The sequence below is a fragment of the Phascolarctos cinereus genome, unplaced genomic scaffold (assembly GCF_003287225.1).
Source record: "Phascolarctos cinereus isolate Bilbo 61053 unplaced genomic scaffold, phaCin_HiC Scaffold_8;HRSCAF=390, whole genome shotgun sequence".
In the NCBI taxonomy this organism is placed as follows: Eukaryota; Metazoa; Chordata; class Mammalia; order Diprotodontia; family Phascolarctidae; genus Phascolarctos; species Phascolarctos cinereus.
In genome coordinates, this window is record NW_027556291.1 from 45,656,503 (window position 1) to 45,672,604 (window position 16,102).

The following is a 16,102-nucleotide window of genomic DNA, read 5'->3' on the forward strand; positions in this document are numbered from 1 at the left end:
GGTATGAGTGTACCCATGGAATTCCTCTGATTTAGTCTAGTAACCTGGTCAAAGGAGGAAGTGAAGCTAGTCTGTTAGGACTTGTTCTTGATGAAGCCATACTAGTTCTTTGGAATTACCACTTCCTTTTCTAAATATTCCTCGAAATCAGGCAACACTTGCTGTGCTTCAGTTCTGTAGCACCTCTTTCGTTCTTTCTGGTCTTGGAAGGATTACTCTCAATTGCTCAGCAATCACAGCCTTCAGTTTTCTTCCCCCAGTTTTGGGATGTAGCTTACCTGGGTGTCATGATTATTTTTTTTTTTGGATTGTCTATAATTTATTTTTTTATTAATTTATTTTGATTTATCAACAATCACTTCCATATGCTTTTGAGTTTAAAATTTTTTCCCCCTTCCTCCCACCACCCTCCCCAAGACAGCACACAATCTGATATAGGCTTTACATTTACATTCCTATTAAACATATTTTCACATTAGTGAAATAAGTAAAAATTAAAACCAATAGGAAGAACCATCAGAAAGAGGAAACAGAACTCAACAGAACAGAAAAAAAAAGATAGCAATTCAACTTCCATAGTTCTCTCTTTGGATGCGGATAGCATTTTCCATCATGAGGCCTCTGGAGATGTCTTAGATCCTTGTATTGCTGAGAAGGGTTAAGTTTATCAATATTAGTCATCGCACAACGTGGCTGTTATTGTGTACAAAGTCCTCTTGGTTCTGCTCGCTTCACTCAGCATCAGATCATACAAGTCTTTCCAGGTTTTTCTGAAGTCAGCCTGTTCATCATTTCTTATAGCACAATAGTATTCCATTACATTCATATACCACAACTTGTTCAGCCATTCCCCAGTTGATGGGCATCCTCTCAATTCCCAATTCTTTGCCACCACAAAAAGAGCTGCTATGAATATTTTTGTACATGTGGGTCCTTTTCCCATTTGTATGATCTCTTTGGGATATAGCCCTGGAAGTGCTATTGCTGGGTCAAAGGGTATGCATATTTTTATAGCCCTTTGGGCATAATTCCAAATTGTTCTCTGAAATGGTTGGGTCATTTCATAACTCCACCAACAATGCATCAGTGTTCCAATTTTCCCACATCTTCTCCAACATTTATCATTTTCCTGTTTTTTTTCATGTTGGCCAATCTGATAGGTGTGATGTGGTATCTCAGAGTTGTTTTGATTTGCATTTCTCTAATCAATAGTGATTTAGAACATTTTTTCATATGGCTATAGATGACTTTATAGGTGACTTCATCTGAGAACTGTCTGTTCATATCCTTTGACCATTTATCAATTGGGGAATGGCTTGTATTCTTATAAATTTGTCTTAATTCTCTATATATTTTAGAAATGATGGGCTTCATGATTTCAACCCATTGAAGGCATGTAGGTACTCTTTGGGATCTCCTTATATTAGATTTCAATTTCCTGTTAGCCATTTTTGTTGTGTTCTTTCTAAATCCAAACACAATTCTCCTTAGGTATTCCCTCTTATTTTCTCTAACAAACTGCCCCCTACCCCATCTTCAACCTGTAATTTTCGGTCTTTCCTTATCTATTGGCTCCTTCCCTGCTGCCTACAAACATCCCCACGTCTCCCTCATTCCCCAAAAGCCCACATTCAATCCTACCTTTCGCACTAACGTAGTCCTATCCCTTTCCTCCCTTTCTCTGCTAAACTCCTTGGGGAAAACAAGACAAAACAAGACTGTATATAGTCCATGCCTCCACTTCGTTTCCTCTTACTCTCTTCTAAATCTACAATTCATCTAAAATCTGGCTTCTGACCTTGTCAGTTAACTGAAACTGCTCTCCAGTGGTATCACTGATCTCTTAATTGAGCAATCAAATGGCCTTTTCTCAGGCCTCATGCTTCTTGACCTCTCTGTAGTATTTGTTCTTATTTGACACCCCCTCAATCATCTCATCCTGAAGACTCTCTCCTGTCTCTGTGTCCCTATTGGTTGTCTGTCTTCCTGTCTGATTGCTCTTCAGTCTCCTTTTGCTGTATCTTTGTCCATGTCACATACACTATCTGTGGGTGGACCTCAAGGCTATTTTCTAAGCCTTTTTTTTGGCTAGGCAATGGGGTTAAGTGACTTGCCCAGGGTCACACAGAGAGTAAATGTTAAGTGTCTGAGGCAGGATTTGAACTCAGGTCCTCCTGACTCCAAGGCTGGTGCTCTATCCACTGCGCCACCTAGCTGCCCCCTATTTTCTAAACCTTTTGAGGTCCCTAGGTAGCGCAATGGATAGAGTGGTAGGCCTGGAGCTGGGAAGACCTGAGTTCAAATGTGACCTCAGATACTTACAATTTGTGTGACCCTGGGCAAGTCACTTAACCTATGTTTACCTCAGTTTCCTCATCTGTAAAATGGGGATAATAACAGTGCCTACCTCACAGGGTTGTTGTGAGGATCAAGTGAAATATTTGTAAAGCTCTTAGCACAGTGCCTGACACATAGTAGGTACAATATAAAGGCTTATTCCCTTCTCTTCTTCCCTATCCTTTTCTTCTCTTTCCTGTCTATACTATTGTTTGGTGACCTCATCAGTTCCTATAGGCTCATCTCTCTGCAGGTGATTCTCAGATCTTTCTGTCCATGGCTAGTCTCCCTCCTTATCTCCAGTGCCACTTCACCAACTCTCTACTGGACATTTCCCATTGAATGGCTCACAGACATCTCAAACTCAACATGTCCAGTACAGAACATGATCATTTCCCCTCTGTTCAGCTTAGCTGTCAGTGTTGAGCGTGCCACTCATCATCATCTTCAACAAAGATTTATGAAATGCCAGGTGATGAGGATGCAAAGAGTCAAAAGGCAATCCCTGCCCTTGATGAGCTCACATTCCAGCGAGGGAGACAGCATGCAAATGGCCTTGTACACACAAGATATACACAGGGGGAAAAGGAGCAAAAGCTCAAGCAGTGCTGAGGATAGGAAAGACCTCTTGCAGAACATGGGATCTGAGCCGACCCTTAAAGAAAGCTAGCGAAGAGAGGTGAGGACATTCTGGGCCTGAGAGACAGGCAGTGCAAAGATATGGGAAGAATGTGCCGGATTCTAAGAAAAACAAGAACAGTGGTCCTGGGAGTAGAGGCCATGGAAGAGAATAGAGTGTTAAGAAGCCTAGAAAGGTAGGAAGGGCTTTCAAAGTGAAGCAGAGGATTTTGTATTTAGTTCTGGAGATCATAGGGAGACACTGGAGTTTATTGACTAGGGGTGAGGTTGGAAGGGGTGACATAATCAGATCAGTGCTTTAGGAAGGTCCCTTTGTCATCTGAGGGGAGGATAGACTAGAGTGGGGAGATACCAATCAGTAGGCTAGGGAAATAGTTAAAGCCTGAGGTAAGGAAGGACTGTGTGAATGGGGAGAAACCCGCCCTCCCCCCCAGGTGTGCTGGAGCCAGCTCATTAAATGTTCAGTGTGAGCATTTACAACTCATAAATTTGTGAAAGCTACAGATCACAGCTTGGTTGGTTGTTTTGCTGATTGTCTAGGCTTAAGAAAGTGATGGATAAAACTTTAATAATAATGTTTTATATTTAACGATATTAACTATATAATATTAGCTATATATTAACTAAATATATTTAATATTTACATTCATATATAATTTGATATTTATATTATTTATAATAACCTAAAAGTATGTCCCATGGATTTTCCCCCCCAGAAGGCTAGTTGTTAAACACTTACCAGCACACTCCTGGATGTATATGAGATGTGAGGGTAGTAAAGACAAGATCTGATGACAGATTGGATATGTGGGGTGAGTGATAATGAGGATTCTAAGGTGACTCTCAGTTTTTGAGCCTGGGTGACTAGAAGGATGGTGGTATCCTCAAAAGTAACAGGGAACTTTGGGAAAGGGAAAGATTTTGGGGAAAAGATAATGAGTTCTGTTTTGGACCGAGTTTAAGATGCCTTTGGGACATCCAGTTCAAGCTGTCCAATAGGCAGTTGGTGGAACTGGAGATCAGCAGAGAGGTCCAGGCAGGATCAGCAGTTCTCAAATTGAGATCCAAGCAGCACAGTGGTCCCCAAGACCCTTTGAGGGGGTCCTCAAGGTCAAAATTATTTTCATAATAATTCTAAGACATTTTAATTTTTAGTATGATACATGTCAGTGGATACAGCCCACGTAGAGAAAAGCTCTTTGAGGGGGGTGGCCAGTAATTTTTAAGAGTGGAAAGGGGTACTGAGACCCTTTTGCCTCCATCAGTAGGTGGGAGAATTAGCTGCATAGAGATAATACTTGAATCCATGGGACTGCTCATTCTAATTCACCCCCTAGACCTAATACCTTGCCAAACCCTGTCGTTTTTGCCTTTACAACATCTCTTCTCTACGCCGTTTAGGCCCTCATCGCCTCTCACCTGGACTCTCACCTTCTAATGGCTGTCCCTGCCTCAAGTCTCTCCCCACTCTACTCCATCGTCCACTCAGCTGCCAAAGTAATTTTTTGCAATTACAGATCTGAGCTCCCTACTCAATGCACTCCAGTGGCTCCCTATTACCTACAGGATCAAAGAGCAAGTCCTCTGTTTGGCATCTGCACCTGTTCCCAGCCTGGCTCCTTCCTCCATCTGCAGCCTCCTCCCCACTCCCTATGATCCAGCTTCATTGTCCTAACCATAGTTCTCCAGCCCTAACACTCCAGCTCCTGGCTCCATATCTTTGTACTGGCCATCACCATACCTAGAATGCTCTTCCTCATTATCTCTGCCTCAGTTTCTTTGGCTTCCTTTGAGATTCATTTCAAATCCCACCTTCTACAGAAGGACTTTCCTGACCCTCCCTCCCCAATTGCCAGTGCTTTTAAGATGAACTCCCATTTCCTCTGTATATATTTTGAATGTACCTGATTATTTACATGTCTCGCCCACTAGATTTGTAAGCTTCTCGAGGTCAGTGAATGTTTTTCCTTTCTTTGTATAGCTTAGTCTCTAGAACATAGTAGATGCTTAACGAATACTTGCTGATCAGGTGAATGGAGGTAAAATAACAGATGTGTAGCATCAAATGATACACTTGCAGTAGAGTCAGGAAGAGAGCCTGGAGAGAAGTGAACAGAGGTGGCCTGAGAACTTCCTGAAATGGTGGTCCTGGGGAGGTATCTGCGAGGTGAGAAGCCTGCTGTAGGTCTCAAGGTGGAAGAGTGCGGAGAATTGAGAGTAGAGCTGGGAGAGGATTGGGCACGGATGGTCTGGCTCCAGATTTGATGAGCGTGTCATTTATGCCTTTAAATCATTGATGAAAAAAGGTCAAAGTGCCCAAGGTCAGGTGCAGATCCCTGGGGCCCTCCATTAGTGACCTCTGACCAAATAGACATTGAATCATTAAGAGCCAACCTTTGAAGATCCTAGATTATGTTTTACAAATTGCTTTCCTTATAATACTCTGTAAGGTAGTGGCAAATATGTCATTAATTCCATTTTACAGAGGAGGAAACTGAGGCTCAGAGACCCAAAATGATTTCTTAGTCACATAGATAGTTAAGCAGCAGTCAGGATTCAAATGTGACTCCAACCCAGTAGCCTTCCTGCTACAGTGTGCTGCCTTCTTCCCCTACCACCTTCTCTCTCTCTCTCTCTCTCTCTCTCTCTCTCTCTCTCTCTCTCTCTCCATCTGCCCCTCCCCCCTTCTTTCTGTCTCTCCCTCTCTTTCTCTCTCTCTCTGTCTCTCTCTCTCTCTGTCTCTCTCTATCTCCATCTGCCCCCCCTTCTTTCTGTCTGTCCCTCTCTGTCTCTCTCTCTGTGTGTCTCTCTCTCCTCTCTCTCTCTCTCTCTGTTTCTCTCTCTGTCTCTCTATCTCCATCTGTCCCTCCCCCCTTTCTCTCTGTCTCTGTCTCTCTCTTTCTCTCTCTGTCTCTCTTTCTCTCTCTCTGTGTGTCTCTCTCTGTCTCTCTTTCTCTCTTTCTCTCTCCCCCCCTTCTCTCTCTCCTCTCTCTCTCTCTCTATCTCTCTATCTCCATATGCCCATCCCCCCTTCTTTCTGTCTCTTCCTCTCTGTCTCTGTCTCTGTCTCTCTCTGTCTCTCTGTCTCTCTCTCTCTCTCTCTCTCTCTCTCTCTCTCTTTCTCTCTTTCTCTCTCTCTCTTTCTTGGTCTTTGTCTGTCTCTCTCTCTTGGTCTTTGTCTCTCTGTTTCTGTCTGTCTCAGTTTCTCTCTCTAAATGTGAGATAAGTTGTAGGGATTTTATTATCTTCACCCCCTTCCGTGACCAGAGGAAAAACAACACGGAACACTGCCACTGTATCACAAACTAGGCCCTTAACAGACAGGCCAGTCATATCTGGAGACTTTAGCCAACTGTAGAGTGCAGGAAGTTTTCAGTGATTTTTCTCTATGGAGGCATCAATGAACCCCCAGCTCCTGGGCTCGTCAGTAAGTGGATGATCTATTTCTCTGTATCCCAACAGTTTGGGAGCAGGGTCCCTGCCTTGTTTGCTTTCAGGCCGTGTGTGGGCCAGAGTTATGACAGTGTCAGCTTTTCCAGGGTTCCTGTCTGTCTCTTGCTGCAGAGATTTGGCAGACCCCTCAGCCCAATGTGATGGTTCTTAAATCTTCCTCCAGCTGGGCTGGGCTATTAGATTTATATGTATTAAAAAAAGAAATGAAGTGTTTACCGGTGGGGCAGTTTAGAGAAGATCAAAACAGACTAGGCTGAACCCTCCCTGGTCCAACCCTTACCTCCACTTTGTCTCCCTCCATCCAGCCTGGGAACTCCTATTCCCATCCTGGCTGCTGGTTTCTTGGTTTTTCTGTCAAAAATGGGATGTTCTTCTAAATCCTTTATTTACTTATATATGGTACAAATGTATGGTAGGAGTGGGGGTATAGCTGTTTTAGCAACTGAGGGGAAAAACCCCCACATATAGAGGCATTGCATTATAGTGAAAAGAGGGCCAGATTTGAAGGCAGAGGTCCTGGGTTCAAATTCTGACTCTGTGTGATGCAGAGGAGTCACTTCACTTTCTTGCCTTTTACTTCCTTCCTCTAAATGGAGGAAGTCAGTATTCTCTGACTTCTGAGGAGCCTTCTCACCCTAAATCTTTGAGCCTGCAGCAAAATCACAAACCAAAGCATGGGGGAGTATTGGGAGACCCTTCACTCATTGCCCTGTGTAGAGCTAACAGAATGGGTTGGAAGTAATGGAGAAATTGGGGAAAATAAGCTTATTTTTCTAGTGAGCTGGGAAAGGTAAGGAGAGGGGCAGAAGGTCCCATTGAGCACTCCTTTGTTTCTCTCCACTTCCTCTTGGGGCAGTCAGCAAGTTCCCCAAGAGCTTTTTTGCCCTGTGTGCCCTTTCCTGTACAATAAGAGGGCTATGAGATTGTAAGCTCTGTGATAGTAGTGGCTATTTGCATCTTTGAATCCTCAGGGCCAAGCACAGGGCCTGGCATATGTGGGAGAAAGGATTCTTGTTCAGGTCCAGGTTAGATTAGAAGGCCTCCAAAAGCCCTTTTGATGGGAGATTCTGGGAAATATGTCGGTGATTAATCAGTGTTGAATCAAATAGGTGCCCCAGTTTGGTTTCCTACCATGCCTTTCTTTTGTCGGGCCATCGGGGCCTTTGTGTTAGAGGTAAGTCGGTTGGCCCTCAGAGGATGGAAATTAGAAGACAGTTTGAAGACTCTGAATGCTGAGGACTCCAAATACCCAAGGTCACCATGGGAGCCAGCCTCAATATCCTTCAGCCAAGACTCTGCCTTCTAATTGAAGGTGACTTTGGGGAAGCTTTAAACCTCATCTAAGAAGCAGAATGATTAGCAGGGACCCTGAGCCTGATTTTTCTCCTGTTCAGCTTTCTTGCTTTCCTCGTGGGCCACTCGGAACAACTTAATCCCTTCTGAACTTCTTTGCATATTGCCTAGCCAAATGCCAGCTCCCAAACCCCAAGCAGGAGCTGGGCCTTGGACGTGCCTGGCAAGGTTCATGTTTCCAGAGACAGGATGGGGAATATATTTATTGCTCACTGTGTCAGCAGGGTTTCTGTTGAAGGCCAGCATTGGTCAGCTCCCTTTGGGTGGTAGGCATTGGGGGGGAGGGAAGCAGAAATGTATTGGGTGTCATGTTTAGAGGTGAGGCTGGCTTCAGGATTGGAAATTCCCAAAGGAATACACACAGGCCTATGAAATAAATAAGAAAATGTATTAATAGGTATACAAATGTAAAATAAATAAGAATGTATACAGGCCTGTGAAATAAATGAGAGAATATATAATTTCATTTATATTTACATATGTATATATATGTATACATGTATGTATATATGTATTTATATACGTGTGTATACATAAACATATATATATATAATAAATAAGAAACATCCAGACCTGTGAAATAACTAAGAGGACTAGAGTTTTTTGAAGAGTAGATTGTATTTGTGTAAGTATGTGGATTCACATAGGTTGTGTTGCTAGGCCCAAACATTTGACTTAGCAAACACTTCTCATCACATGAGTAGTGTGGTAGTAGTAGTGGAAGGAGCCTGAGCCTTGGTGCCTTGGCTCTCTAGACTCCTGGCCCAGCTGCCCCACTGACCAGCTGGAACAAGTTACTCTCCCTCCCTGGGCTATAGTTTTCTCATTAGTAAAATGAGGGGATTGGCCTAGATGAGTCCCAAGCTCTGCCGTTTTATGATTAAGCCTGTCACATTCTCATTTAGAATGTTTGTTAGCCACAGGCTAGTAATCCTTGTTACTCCTAGGATAGCATGTAAAGCAAGGTGGGGAACCTACAGCCTCGAGGCCACATGTAGGCTTCTAGGTCCTGGGGTGCGGCCTTTTGACTGAGTCTAAGTTTTACAGAACAAATCCTTTTATGAAGGGGATTTGTTCTGGCAAGTTTGGATTCAGTCAGAGGGCCGCACTTGAGGACGTAGAGGGCCACATGTGGCCTCGAGGCTGCAGATTCCCCAGCCGTGGTCTAAGCCCTTGAGCTTGGTTTTCAAGGCTTTCTACAGTCTGGTCCCAATCTCCTTTTGTACTCTTCCCCTATACAACTCCACTGCTGCAGTGTTCATCACTCATTTAGTCAACAAGCATTTATTAAGTTCTTACTTTGTGCTGAGCCCTGTGCTATATAATATACACTGAGGATACAAAAAAAGACAAAAGGCTGGGGTCAGGAAGACCTAGATTCAAGTCTGGCCTCAGACTCTTGGCAGCTTTGTGACCCTGGGCAAGTCATTTTACCTCTGCCTCCTTCAGTTTCCTTATCTATAAAGTGGGGATAATAATAATAATAATACCTACCTCCCCTGATTGTTGGAAGATCAAGTGAGTTTGCTTTGCTATGCAAATGCTGGCTGTTACTTGTTTCAAATTGCCCCTGCTGTCAAGGAGCTTCCATTCAAATGGGGGGAGACATGTAAATGGCTACCTATGTTCACATGTGACACATTCAGAGCAGAGAGAAGGCAATCTGTAAGAGGAAGGCAGGGAGAAGAGGAAAGGCCTGCAGAAGGTGAGGTTTGAAATGAGTCCTGAAGGAAGACAGAGGAACCAGCAGGCAGAGGTGAGGAAGGAGAATATTGCAGGCATGGGCAGTGGCCTCCAGGACAAAGGTAAGGAGCCAGGAGCTGGAGAACTATGATTAGGCCAGTGGAGCTGGATTGTAGGGAGTGGGGAGGGGAGGGAGCTGTGAGGAGGCTGCAGAGGGAGGAAGGGGCCAGGACAGGAACAAATGTAAATGCCAAACAGAGGACTTGATCTTTGAGCCCGTAGGTGGGAGTGCACTGAGCAGGGTTGGGACAGGGCCAGAGCTGTACTTTAGACAAATCTCTTTGGCAGCACAATGGAGATTGGATTGGAGTGGGGAGAGACTTGAGGCCGGGACACCCATTAGAAGACTATTTCTGGAGTCCAGGTGAGAGGTAATGAGGGTCCAAACATATACAAGAAATGTTGTGAAGGAAGAAATAACAAAACTTGGCCATGGATCAGATCTATGGGCTTAAGGTTAAGGAGTGCATTGGAGGCATGAGAGATTGGAGGCCTGTGGAAAGTCATAGAGATTGGCCATGGAATGTCAGGTGAGGACCAGAGAGAAGACCAGTTTGGTTGGCCCATAGAGTGTGTGAAAGGAAATAATGTATGAGGCTGGAAAGGTAGATCGAAGCCAGGTTGTGAAGGACTTGAAATGGCAGGCAGAGTTTGTTTTTATCCTAGATGGGAAAGGAAGCCACTGGAGTTTATTGAATAAGGGATTGATGTGGTCAGGCCAGGCTTTTGGCAGGTGTGTGGAGGATGGATTGGAGAGGGGAGAGCCTTGGGTCAGAGAGACCCATCAGAAGGCCAGTGCCTAACGGTCCGGGGGAGGTGGGGAGGGCTTGAACTAGAGTGGTGGCTGGGAAGGGGGCGGGGGGTGGATACAAGGGATGTTGTGAAGGCTGAAGTGACAAGGTTTTGCAGTTCATTGGATAGGGTAGGAGAGAGTAAAAAGTCAAGGAAAATCCTGAGATTTCAAAGCTGGGTGACTTAGAAGACAAATCTCCTTGACAGAAATTGGAAAGGGGGTTTGAGGGAAAGATAACGAGTCCTGTTTTGGCCATGTTGGCTTTGAGGTGACAGTGGAGAAAGCCTGATAAGCTGTTGGTAGTGCAGGCCTGGAGCCCAGCTAAAGATGGCGTCAGTCTAAGGTGGTAAGCCCTGGCAGTGCAGGTCTTGTTGTATCCCTCTAGTGCCTGCACAGTCTGGGGCATACCTGCAGTTGCTTAATATTTCTCCAGTGGGAGGAGTGGTTTTGTTTGTTTGTTTGTTTTATTCTCAACCCGCCCCCCCCCCCCCACATTTATCCAGCTCTTTGCTGGAAATGGAGGCCCAAAGGCCAGTTTGGGGGGAGCAGGGTTGGTAAAGGGCAGGGGAGAAAGGGGAGGAGAGACCAGGCAGAACATTTTGCTCTTTGCATTCAAGGGAACCATCCAATTTCTGTGTGTTTGCTCTGTGGTTAAGCCCCTGTTCTATGTGTGTCTTGGATCTGTTTGGGCAGAGAACACGTGCGTCTTTGATTAACCTTTGGTTTGCTCCTCTGCTGCACTGAATACAATGCCCACCCTGCCTCTCGCTACCCCTCCCCTCACCCAGGCTGGGCTGCAGCAGAGGCTCTGGGCTGTGGGAGGGAAGGCCCGAGGGGAGACCCCCAGCCAAGTGAGAGCCATGGAGAAGACTCAGACCACTTGGTGCTCCCACAGTTACCCCATCCTTACAGCAGGGCAGGCTTTGGGCTGTCAGGGGTCGGGGCTGCTTAGCAGAGCACATGACAAGGCATCTTGCTACTACCAGACACCAGCAATTAATATGTCCAGGCAGCAGCGGGTGCCTCATGAATATGTTAATGTACCACATGACAGCTGTCTAATCTTTGGGGGGATGGGGACAAGCCAAGGCCCCCAGAAACCCTTGCCAGACTAGCTCTGGAGAAGCAGTGAGGCGTGGTGAAAAAGTCTTGGCTTGGGACTCAGGCAACTTGGGTTTGAGGCCCAGCTCCAACGCTTAGCAGCTGTGTGACTGTGGGCAAGTCAATGGCCCTCTCTGAGCCTTGTTCCCAGCTTTTTAAATGAGGATGGTCCTTTGGAACATTGCCTACTTTATGGCTCATTAGGAGGATGCCTCTTGATAAAGAGAGGCAGCCATGGTTGTTGGTGTGGCTGCCTCTGTAGAACCCAAGGCACCTTTCTCCTCTGTACTAAACTTGCCTACTTTTTCTCACTGCCCACGGGCAAAAGGGAGCCAGGTGGTGTTTTTAAAAGGCAACAAGGAGAAGAATTGGGATCAGGACTAGACTTAGGAGCTCATTGATAAGGGAAGTCCCAGATGAGGGAATCCCTTCCAATGGTACAGCTTCCAGGCTCAGGGAGTCGCCCTCAAAGTCCTGAGAGTGTGGCAAAGGTACCACGCTGCCTACTTACAGTAAAGGCAAGGGTCCTTCCCAACATGAGTTCTGTGTACTACGACTTACGCTGTGTATGTGATGTTTGTACATAGAAGTTTATATGTTACCTCCCCTTTCCTGTTAGATTGGAAGCGCCTCAAGGGCAGGGACTGTTTTTGCCTTTCTTTTTCTCTTCAGCTCTGAGCATGGGTGCCTGGTACCTAGCAGGAGCTTAATAAATGCTTGTTGACTTGACTCTTATTTGCTGGTCCTCACGTGCCACACTCCCATCTCCTGACTCCTTGCCTTTGCATCGACTGCATCCCCTTACCCTGGTCTGGCCCACCATTGCCATGGCCCACCATATGTGAAATGCTCCCATTTCTCACCTCCAGCTCTTAGCTTCCCTGGATTCTTTTAAGGCTCGCCTTTTTCCAGAGGCATTTCCACTGCTAGCACCTTCCCCTTTAGATTGTCTTCCATCTCTTCCTTCTCGCGTATATGGACCTAGTTCATTCTATGCTGTGAGCTTGTTTCTCCGGTTAGCATGTTGCCTGGCACATAGGGAATGCTTAATAGAATGCTTGTTGACTGACTGTCTGATTTGGCGCCTGGCTTCCGGATGATCGGGACGAATGGTTGGACGCAGAACACTTGTAATTGCCTTTGAATGGATATTAAAAAGACCGACTGTTGGACAAAGTGATTTGCTACGTAAGAGTTAATAATTGTCCTTTGTTGGTATTCAGAAGTACTGTGATTTCCTGGGTGTGGGCATTGTCTGTATAAACATTGAAGCTGGTGGAGTAGTGCAGAGAGGCAAGGAAGCCTGGGTTCAGATCTTGTCTCTCTCACTTATTAGCCACATGACCCTGGGCAAGTCCCTTCACTTCTCTGGGCCTCAGTTTCCTATCTGTAAACTGGGGCTAATAGTAGCTGTGGTGCCGGCCTTCCCTTCTTGTTGAGGGGCTCCAAGGAGCCATTGGATAATGTGCCTTCTGCATTCTGTGAAGCACCACCCAAATGTCAGTTACTAAAGATCATCCTGGACAGTTGAAGAATCCATCACTGTGGGGCCAGCCTGGCTAGGATGTCCATTCCCAGGCTTGTGCTCCCCTGGCACAGCCTTTGGGAACAAACCCAGACTCCCTTTCATGCCCGGCTCCAGCACGAGAACAAGAGCTGACATTCCTATAATGCTTCGTAGTGTATGGAAGGGCTTCTCTCAAACAATCCCACAACATAGGAAGTGCAGTGATCTTATTTTACAGACTGGGAAACTGAGGCTTAGAGAGGGAGGGTCACAAAGCTTAGTGACTAGCCAGTCCCAAGCTCTCATTTTACAGTGAGGAATCCGAGGCCCAGAGAGGATTGGCCCCAGATCACATGGCTAGTTACAGAGATGGGTCCACAGCCAAGGTCTCCTGGCTGCTGGCCTAGTGCCCCTTCCCTCATGTCACACAGCTTTGGGTAGGGGCTCCCAGTTTGGTTCAAGTTGCTGGAGTCAAGGTGATACAGTGGCCAGGGCAATTAATTTAGAGTCAGAGGACCTGAGTTTGAATCCTGACCCTGCCACTCACTATCTGGTTGACCTCAGTCAAGTCTCTTCCAGACCTCCGCCTCAATTTCCTCATCTGTCAAATAAAGGAGTTAGACTAGATGACCTGGGAGTTCTCGGCTCTAGATCTAGGGTCTTGATGTACAACCTTAGGCCATTTCCTTTCCTTGCCCGGGCCTCATTTTCCATCTCTGTAAAACAAGGAGGTTGGATAAATGACCTTGGAGGGCCCTGGCAGCTTGAGATCTCTGAGTCTCCGAGTTTTTAGTCTCTTTGACTCAAAAGACTGGTGGCTGATCAAGGGAGATTCATTTGCATAGATCACTCAGGTTTGATGATGGTTTCTGGGAAGGCACTGGCAGCTCTGTGCTTGGGTTTAGCTGCCCGCAATCAGGATAATGGAGACATTGCAGCAGTGTGTTTTTACCCAGGATGCTTGGGTGCCTTCCTTTCGGCTCTTGCTAATCTGTCTAGAAGCTGCTGCTTCACTCTCCCACTGCCTCGTGGGACATTGTGGCAGTCGTGTTTGCCATCTGAGCCTCTTCTTGCTTTGGAAAGAAAAGAAGGGAACAACAACGCCTTCAGCTTTGGCCTTTTCCCCTTCTGAGGGAACTTGGGAAAAATTGGAACTTGGCTCTTGGGTTTGGGGAGAAGTCCCGTCATATGCCCTCGGAGGTGGCTAGGCAGAAGATAGAATGTCCAATCTCTTTCCTCCTTCCCTGTCAGTGGGAAGTTGGAGTCCCTGGCTTTCCTCCTCCGCTGTGCTTCCCTGGGCTTGTCCCCTTCGCCTGTGATCAAAGGGAAGCAGTGAAGTCCTCTAGGTAAATGGCTCAGCCTGTCTTCCAGTGAGGACTGTTAGTCAATCAACAAGCATCTATTGACTGGACCATAGAAAGACTGAGGCAGGACAGGACCTGCCCTCAGGGAGTTTAGTTCTACTGGGAGGATGCAACATATTCACACATAGGTAAATATATGCATAGGGTATGCACAAAATAAATCACTAGCAACTGGGGAAATCTGGAAAAGCCCGGACAAACGCATGGAGGGAGGGAAATGCAGTATTGTATATGGGGCACAGTATGTAGGCCTGTTTGTCTAGAACACTTGCCGAGGTGTAGTAAGAGTGCACATTTCTGTCGCAAGAACTCTCTGAGGTAGGTGGGGAAAGTACTGCTAGCCCCATTTGGTAGATGAGGAGACTGAGTCTCAGAGAGGCTAAGGTAACTTGTTCAGGGTCACACAGCTAGTGAAGAAGCAGAGCTGACCCTTGAACCTAGCTCTTCTGGCTCCAATCCCAGTACAGGGCAATGGTCTTTGAGACAAGCAGCAAGTTGGCCAGTTTGGTGGGGCACAATATATCATTGGTTGGAGCAGGACCTGGAAGAGATTGAAATAACGATAATATTAATGCCTAACATTTCTAGAGCACTTTTTAAGGCTTGCAAAACACTTTGCACATATTATCTCATGTGATCCTCACATTAACCTTGGGAGGCAGGTGCTCTTATGAGCCTTATTTTGCAGATGGGGAAACTGAGTCAGGCAGTGGTGCTGTTCTAAGGCAGGAGCCTACCTTAGGGCTTCCTGCCACTAAGTTCAGCACTCTCTCTGCTTTGCCACTTAGCTGCCTCTTATCCTAAAGACAGTGGGGAGCCATTGAAACCTTTTGAGCAGAGAAGGGGCTTGGTCAGACAGACCCTGCCTGGCTTTCAAGTTCCTACAGGATTAGTAGTTTCTGGGCTATGTCTCTTCACAGTTTGCAGAGTCACACAATGGAATTTCAGAGGAGAGAAAAGGACCCAAACCTTTAAGGTTTCTTCTGCCTCTGATTTTGTGATAATCATAGAAAAGAGACCGAATAGCATTGGAAAAAGGCCTGGATCCTTGCTTTGGATTCAGGCTCTGTGACTAAATAGGCACGTGACCTTGGGCAGGCCACTTCCCTACTCTGGGACTCAGTTTTCTGGTCTGTAGAATGAAAGGGTTGAATTAGGGGGTTTCTAAGACCCTCTCTGGACAGCTAGGTGGCACAGTAGGTAGTGTGTCTGGCCTGGAGTTGGGAAGACTCCTTTTCCTAAGTTCAAATCTGACCTCACGCCCTTACTGGGCATACTGACCCTGAGCAGGTCACTTCATCCTGTTTGCCTCAGTTTCCTCATCTATAAAATGAGCTGAAGAGGGATATTCCGTTATCTCTCTCTGCCAAGAAAACCCCAAAATGGCTCACGAAAAGTCAGAAAGGACTGAGGAGCAACCACAGGATACCGACCCCCTCTAGCTCCAAAGCCCACAGTTCCAGAAACAACTGAACTACTCTAAGTATAGAGAGGCTCTTCACTAAAATTTTAGCCCCTAGATGATGAATTCACTGGCCATGTCAACCCCTTGAAATTGAGAAAAACACGCAATGTCTTTGAGTCCTTTGCTCCTGTCCTTGTCCTTCTATGACAAAGGTGACGGCAGTGCCCGAATGACTGCAAAGGCAGCCAGATGTGCTGAGACCGGCATTGCCTCTAGACCAGGAGAGCTTTCAGACCTGGGGGCCCATGGCCATATCTCAAGGAGTCCAGGAACCTAGATGGGAAAAAAATGACAACTTTCTTTTTTACTTGCCCTGAATCAGAGTGTAGCATTTCTTTCAATTCTTT

The 16,102-nt window shown here is 46.0% G+C and overlaps 1 protein-coding gene across 4 annotated transcripts in view; it reads left to right on the forward strand.

The window, feature by feature from the left end:
- ENOX2 (ecto-NOX disulfide-thiol exchanger 2) overlaps nucleotides 1-16,102 on the forward strand; it is a 304,632-nt gene that overhangs the window by 23,946 nt on the left and 264,584 nt on the right. The window contains exon 1 of one of the 4 annotated variants that reach the window (XM_020969843.2): nucleotides 9,786-9,889. The exons of 2 other annotated variants lie outside the window; for them this stretch is intronic. The gene's annotated coding sequence lies outside the window, so the exon portion shown is untranslated. Of the gene's footprint in view, nucleotides 1-9,785; nucleotides 9,890-16,102 lie in introns of those variants that run through there. One more of the 4 variants, XM_020969842.1, reaches the window with a different exon arrangement.